The 6,235-nt window shown below is 61.1% G+C and overlaps 2 protein-coding genes across 5 annotated transcripts in view; one reads left to right on the plus strand and one right to left on the minus strand.

Annotated features, from left to right (window-relative positions):
* Window positions 1-6,235, minus strand: part of LOC116815868 (uncharacterized) — a 385,671-nt gene that overhangs the window by 170,142 nt on the left and 209,294 nt on the right. The gene's annotated exons all lie outside the window — the stretch shown is intronic.
* LOC116815861 (zinc finger protein 2-like) overlaps window positions 5,479-6,235 on the plus strand; it is a 29,981-nt gene continuing 29,224 nt past the window's right edge. For 3 of the 4 annotated variants that reach the window (XR_012656618.1, XR_012656617.1, XM_075069936.1), the window contains exon 1: window positions 5,479-5,675. The gene's annotated coding sequence lies outside the window, so the exon portion shown is untranslated. The remainder of the gene's footprint in view (window positions 5,676-6,235) is intronic. The other variant, XM_032764581.2, reaches the window with a different exon arrangement.

Raw genomic sequence — 6,235 nt, forward strand, 5'->3', positions numbered from 1 at the left:
CCCCCCACATCGCCAGCACCCTCCTCAGTCTGCCGCCTGTCCCCTCCCCACTGTGCCTGTCATCCACCTCCCCCCACATCGCCAGCACCTTCCTCAGTCTGCCGTCTGTCCCCTCCCCACTGTGCCTGTCGTCTACCCCCCCCACATCGCCACCAGCCTCCTCAGTCTGCCGTCTGTCCCCTCCCCACTGTGCTTGTCATCCACCACCCCCACATCCCCAGCACCCTCCTCAGTCTGCCGCCTGTCCCTTCCCCACTGTGCCTGTCATCCACCCCCCCACATCCCCAGCACCCTCCTCAGTCTGCCGCCTGTCCCTTCCCCACTGTGCCTGTCATCCACCCCCCCACATCCCCAGCACCCTCCTGAGTCTGCCGCCTGTCTCGTCCCCACTGTGCTTGTCATCCACCCCCACCACATCGCCAGCACCTTCCTCAGTCTGCCGTCTGTCCCCTCTCCACTGTGCCTGTCGTCCACCCCCCACATCGCCAGCACCCTCCGCAGTCTGCCGCCTGTCCCCTCCCCACTGTGCCTGTCATCCACCTTCCCCACATCCCCAGCACCTTCCTCAGTCTGCCGTCTGTCCCCTCTCCACTGTGCCTGTCATCCACCCCCCCGACATCGCCCGCACCCTCCTCAGTCTGCCGTCTGTCCCCTCCCCACTGTGCCTGTCATCCACCTCCCCCAGATCGCCAGCACCCTCCTCAGTCTGCCATCTGTCCCCTCTCCACTGTGCCTGTCATCCACCCCCCACGTCGCCAGCACCCTCTTTAGTCTGCTGTCTGTCCCCTCCCCACTGTGCCTGTCATCCACCCCCCCCACATCGCCAGCACCCTCCTCAGTCTGCCAACTGTCCCCTCCCCACTGTGCGTCTCATCCACCCCCCCACATCGCCAGCACCTTCCGCAGTCTGCCGTCTGTTCTCTCCCCACTGTGCCTGTCATCTACTCCGCCACATCCCCAGCACCCTCCTCTGTCCGCCACCTCTCTCCTCCCCACTGTGCCCGTCATCCACCCCCCCCACATCACCAGCACCCTCCTCAGTCTGCCGTCTGTCCCCTTCTCACTGTGCTTGTCATACACCTCCCCCACATCCCCAGCACCCTCCTCAGTCTGCCACCTGTCCCTTCCCCACTGTGCCTGTCATCCACCCCCCCACATCCCCAGCACCCTCCTCAGTCTGCGGTCTGTCCCCTTCTCACTGTGCTTGTCATCCACGCGCCCCCACAAGATCGCCAGCACCTTCCTCAGTCTGCCGCCTGTCCCCTCCCCACTGTGCTTGTCATCACCCCCCCACATCCTCAGCACCCTCCTCAGTCTGCTGTCTGTCCCCTCCCCACTGTGCTTGTCATCCACCCCTGCACACGCATCCCCAGCACCCTCCCCTGTCTGCCAACTGTCCTCTCCCCACTGTGCCTCTCATCCACCCCACCAACATCGCCAGCACCCCCCTCAGTCTGGCATCTGTTCCCTTCCGCCCACCAAGCTGCCGTTGTCATCCCACCCCCCACCCTAATCAGCCAGCCCTTCCCTAAGTCTGCCGTGTCCCCCCCCACATTGCCTTGCTTTCATCCAACCCACCCGCACATCCGCCAGCACCGGCATCCTCAGTCTTCCGTCGGGTTCTTGCGCCACTGTGCCGATTCATTCCACCCCCACCCACATCCCCCGAGTCCACCCCTCCGGCTAGAGTTCTGCCGCCTACTGTCCCCTCCCCAACTGCTCCCTTGTCATCACCCCCCCACATCGCCGAGCACCCTCGCTCAGTATCTACTGAGCTGTCCCCTTCCCCCACTGTCAGCTTTGTCGATCACCCCACACATCGCAAGCACCCTCCTCAGTCTGCCCTCTCTCCCCGCTCACTGTGCCTGTCATCACCTCCCCCACAATCCCCAGCACCCTCACTCAGCGCGACTTCCCTCCCCACGTGTTGTCATCACCCCCCCCACATCGCCCGCACCCTCCTCAGATCTGCCTCCTGTCCCTCTCCACTGTGCTCTCATCACCCCCTCACATCGTCACCTCCTCAGTCCTACCGCCTTCCCCTCCCCACTTGCTTGTTATCCACCCCCCGTCACCAGCACCTCCTCAGTCTGCCTTCCTGTCCCTCCTCACTGTGCCTCTTCATCACCCCCTCACATCGCCAGCACCCTCCTTAGTCTGCCGCCTCGTCCCCTCCCCACTTGCTTGTCATTCCACCCCCCCCATCACCAGCACCCTCCTGTCTGCCGCCTGTCCCCTCCTCACTGTGCCTGTCATCCACCTTCCCACACGCACCACACCTCCTCAGTCTGCCGCCTGTCCCCTCCTCACGGTGCCTGTCATCCAACCCCCCACGGGGCCCCAGCACGCTCTCAGTCTGCCATCTGTCCCCTCCTCACTGTGCCTTTCATCCACCCCCCACATCGCCAGCCCTCCTCACGTCTGCCGCCTGTCCCCTCCCCTCGTGCTGTCATCCCCCCCCGCCACATCGCCAGCACCCTCCTCAGTCTACCGTCTGTTCCCCTCCCCCACTGTGCCTTCATCCACCCCGCACATCCCCAGCACCCTCCTTCATCTGCTGTCTGGCCCTCCCCACTGTGCTTCTCATCCACCTGCACACACATCCCACACCCTCCTCAGTCTTGCCGTCTTCCCTATCCTCATGTGCCTTCATCCAGCCCCCCACATCCCTATACCCTCCTCAGTCTGCCGGCCTGTCCCCTCCCCCACTTGCCATCATCTATCCCCCACATCGCCCAGCACCCTCCTTCAATCTGCCAACTGCCCCCCCCACTGTAGCCCATCATCCACCCCCACACATCGCAGCACCTCCTCAGTCTGCCCTCTGCTCCCCTGCTCACTTTGTCTGTCATCACCTCCCCACATCCCCGGCACCCTCCTCAGTCTGCCCCTGGTCCCCTCCCCACTGTGCCCATCATCCAGTCCCCGCACATCCCAGCAACCCCTCAGTCTGCCGCCTGGCCCCTCCCCACTTGCCCATCCATCACCCCCACCACATCCCCAGCACCCTCCTCAGTCTGCCGCCTGTCCCCTCCTCCACTGTCGCTTGTCAATCCACCCCCCCCCCACATCGGCCAGCACCCTCCTCAGCATCTGCCGCCTGTCCCCTCCCCCCTCTGTGCTTTCATCCAAACCCCCCCGATCACCAGCACCCTCCTCAGTTTCCTGCCCGCCTTCTCCTTGCCCCCATTTTGCCCATTCATCCACCCTCCCCCCACGTCCCCAGCACCCCTCCTCAGTCGGCCGCCGTCCCCTCCCCACCTGTGCTGCATCATCCACCCCCACACATACGCCAGCACCCTCCTTCAGTTCCCTCTTCCCCTATGCCGATTCCTGTGCCTGTCATCCACCTCCCCACATCCCGCACCCTCCCAGTCTGCCGCCTGTCCCTCCCACTGTGCCCATCATCCACCCCCACATCCCCAGCACCTCCATCAGTACTGCGCCTTTCCCCTCCCACTCTGCCCATCATCCACCCCCCACACAATCCCCAGCACCCTCCTCAGTCTGCATCTTCCCTCCCCACTGTGCTTTCATCCTGCCGCCCCAGCATCGCCAGCACCCTCCTCAGTCTGCCGCCTTCCCCCTCCCACTGGGCTTGTCATCCCACCCCCCCCACATCGCCCAGCACGCCTCCTCAGTCTGCGCCTGTCCCTCCGCCCTTGCTTGTCATCCACCCCCCCCCATCACCAGCACCCGCCTCAGTCTGCCGCCTGTCCCTCCTCACTTGCTGCCTGTCATCCACCTCCCCACTCACCACCCCCTCCTCACGTCTGCCGTCTGTGCCCCTCCTCACGTGCCCTGTCATCCAGCCCCCCACGCGCCCAGCACCCTCCTCAGTCTGCCACCATGTTCCTTCCCACTGTCCTGCATCCACCCCCACCACATCCAGGGCAACCCTCCTCAGTCTGCCGTCTGTCCCCTCCTTCAGGTGGCCTGTCATCCACCCCCACCACAGTCCCCAGCACCCTGCCTCAGTCGCCATCTGTCGCTCCCCACTGTGCCCATCATCCACCCCCCACACATCGCCCAACACCCCTCCTCAGTCTCCCTCGTCCCCTGCTCACTTGTGCCTGTCATCCATCCTCCCAACATCCCAGCACCCTCCTCAGTCTGCCGTCTGGCGTCTCAGCTTTGCACTGTCATCACCGCCCCCACCCCCCAGTACCCTCCTCAGTCTGCGCCTGTCTCCTGCGCCACTGTGCCCATCATCCACCCTCCCCCCACAGCCCCAAGCACCCTCCTCAGTCTGCCGCCGGTCCCCTCCCCACTGGCCATCATCCACCCCCCACACATCGCCAGCACCGCTCCTCAGTCTGCCCTCTGTCCTCTGCTCACTGTGCCTGTCATCCACCTCCCCACATCCCAGCACCCTCCTCATCTGCCACTTCCCCTCCGCCACTCCCTCTGGCTTTTCATCCACCCCCCGCCATCAGCCAGCACCCTCCTCAGTCTGCCGCCTGTCCCCTCCCACTGTGCTGAGTCATCCACCCCCCGTCACCAGCACCCGCCTCAGTCCGGCCGCCTGTCCCCTTCCCACTGGCTTGTTATCACCCCCCCCAGTCACAGCACCCTCTTCAGTCTGCCTCCTGTTCCCCTCTCCACTGTGCCTCTCATCACCCCCTCACATCCCCAGCACCCCTCCCTCAAGTCTGCGCCTGTCACCCTCCCCACTGCTGCTTGTTATCACCGCCCCCGTCACCACGTACCCTCCTCAGTCTGCCTCCTGTCCCCTCTCCACTGTGCCTCTCATCACCCCCTCACATCGCCAGCACCCTCCTCAGTCTGCCGCCTGTCCCCTCCCCACTGTGCTTGTCATCCACCCCCCCATCACCAGCACCCTCCTTAGTCTGCCGCCTGTCCCCTCCTCACTGTGCCTGTCATCCACCTGCCCACCTCACCAGCACCCTCCTCAGTCTGCCACCTGTCCCCTCCCCACTGTACCCATCATCCACCCGTGCACACACATTCCCAGAATCCTCCTCAGTCTGCCGCCTGTCCCTTCCCCACTGTGCTTGTCATCCACCCCTGCAAACACATCTCTAGCACCCTCCTGAGTCTGCCGCCCCCCCTTCCCCACTGTTCCTGTCATCCACCCCTGCACACCCGTCTCCAGCACTCTCCTCAGTCTACTGCCTGTCCTTTCTCTGTACCTCAAGGCAGTACCCTGTAACCTCCATATTCACCCCTGTGATAAGAGTAGGATCACTGTTTTGTACAAAGTCTGCCTTGTGAGGTTTCATTTTAAAAGCCTTAATCTGTTGAACATTAATATCCTGTTGGATTGGATGTAGTATTCTTACATATGAAGTTATGAAATATTGCTGTATGTGTCACTGACATATGTTGTGAAGTTGGGAACACCCACAGCCAGCTTTTCGATTACAGCAAAGGAGTAGCCATCAATACCCCGAGGACGTTAATGACTCATCAATGCCTGGGTCAGTAGCCCAGAGGAGGCACATACAGTATAGGAGCAGACTAATCCACATTACAGCAAATATCTTTCCAGGAAGCTGGAAGAAAGTATAAAAGAGATCCATCGACATTATCACTTGACCCCTTCCCCCCATCTCAACATCTGGAAGCACATCTGAAAGACAAAGGCCTCAGGCTGGAAGATGGTCCCAGGCTGTGTGCTGGGGAGCTGTAACCTACTTTGACCAGCTGTCAGGGTGAGAAAATCTGTTTGATTCAACTCTTGCTTAGACTAAGGCTATGTCTACACTGGCAACTGAATGACAAAACTTTTGTCTTTTAGCGGTGTTAACCCCACACCCCTCACTCTGAAAGACAAGTTTTGCCGCGACAAGTGCCTGTGTGAATGGCACATTGTCGGCAGGAGCACTCTCCTGTCAACAACGCAGACACAGCTCATTGAGGGTAGAAGTTTTTTGTCGACAGGAGAGCCGACAAACAGCGGCTGCACTGCACAACTTTTAGTGGCACGGCTGTAGCGACACAACCATGTTGGTAAAAGCTGTGTAGTGTAGACGTAGTCGTAAAGTTTAGGATTTAGAGTGCATGTTTACTTTTGATTTCCTTAAGGTAACTCTCTCTGACATTTACGCCTGCCACTTATAATCACTTACAATCTCTCAGGCCACGTCTACACTACGGGATAATATCGAATTAGCTAAAATCGGTTTCTTAAAACTGATATTATAAAGTCGAGTGTGCGCGTCCACACTAGGCACGTTAATTCGATGGTGTGCGTCCATGGTCCAAGGCTAGC

Source organism: Chelonoidis abingdonii, chromosome 10 (genome assembly GCF_003597395.2).
Source record: "Chelonoidis abingdonii isolate Lonesome George chromosome 10, CheloAbing_2.0, whole genome shotgun sequence".
NCBI lineage: Eukaryota > Metazoa > Chordata > Testudines > Testudinidae > Chelonoidis > Chelonoidis abingdonii.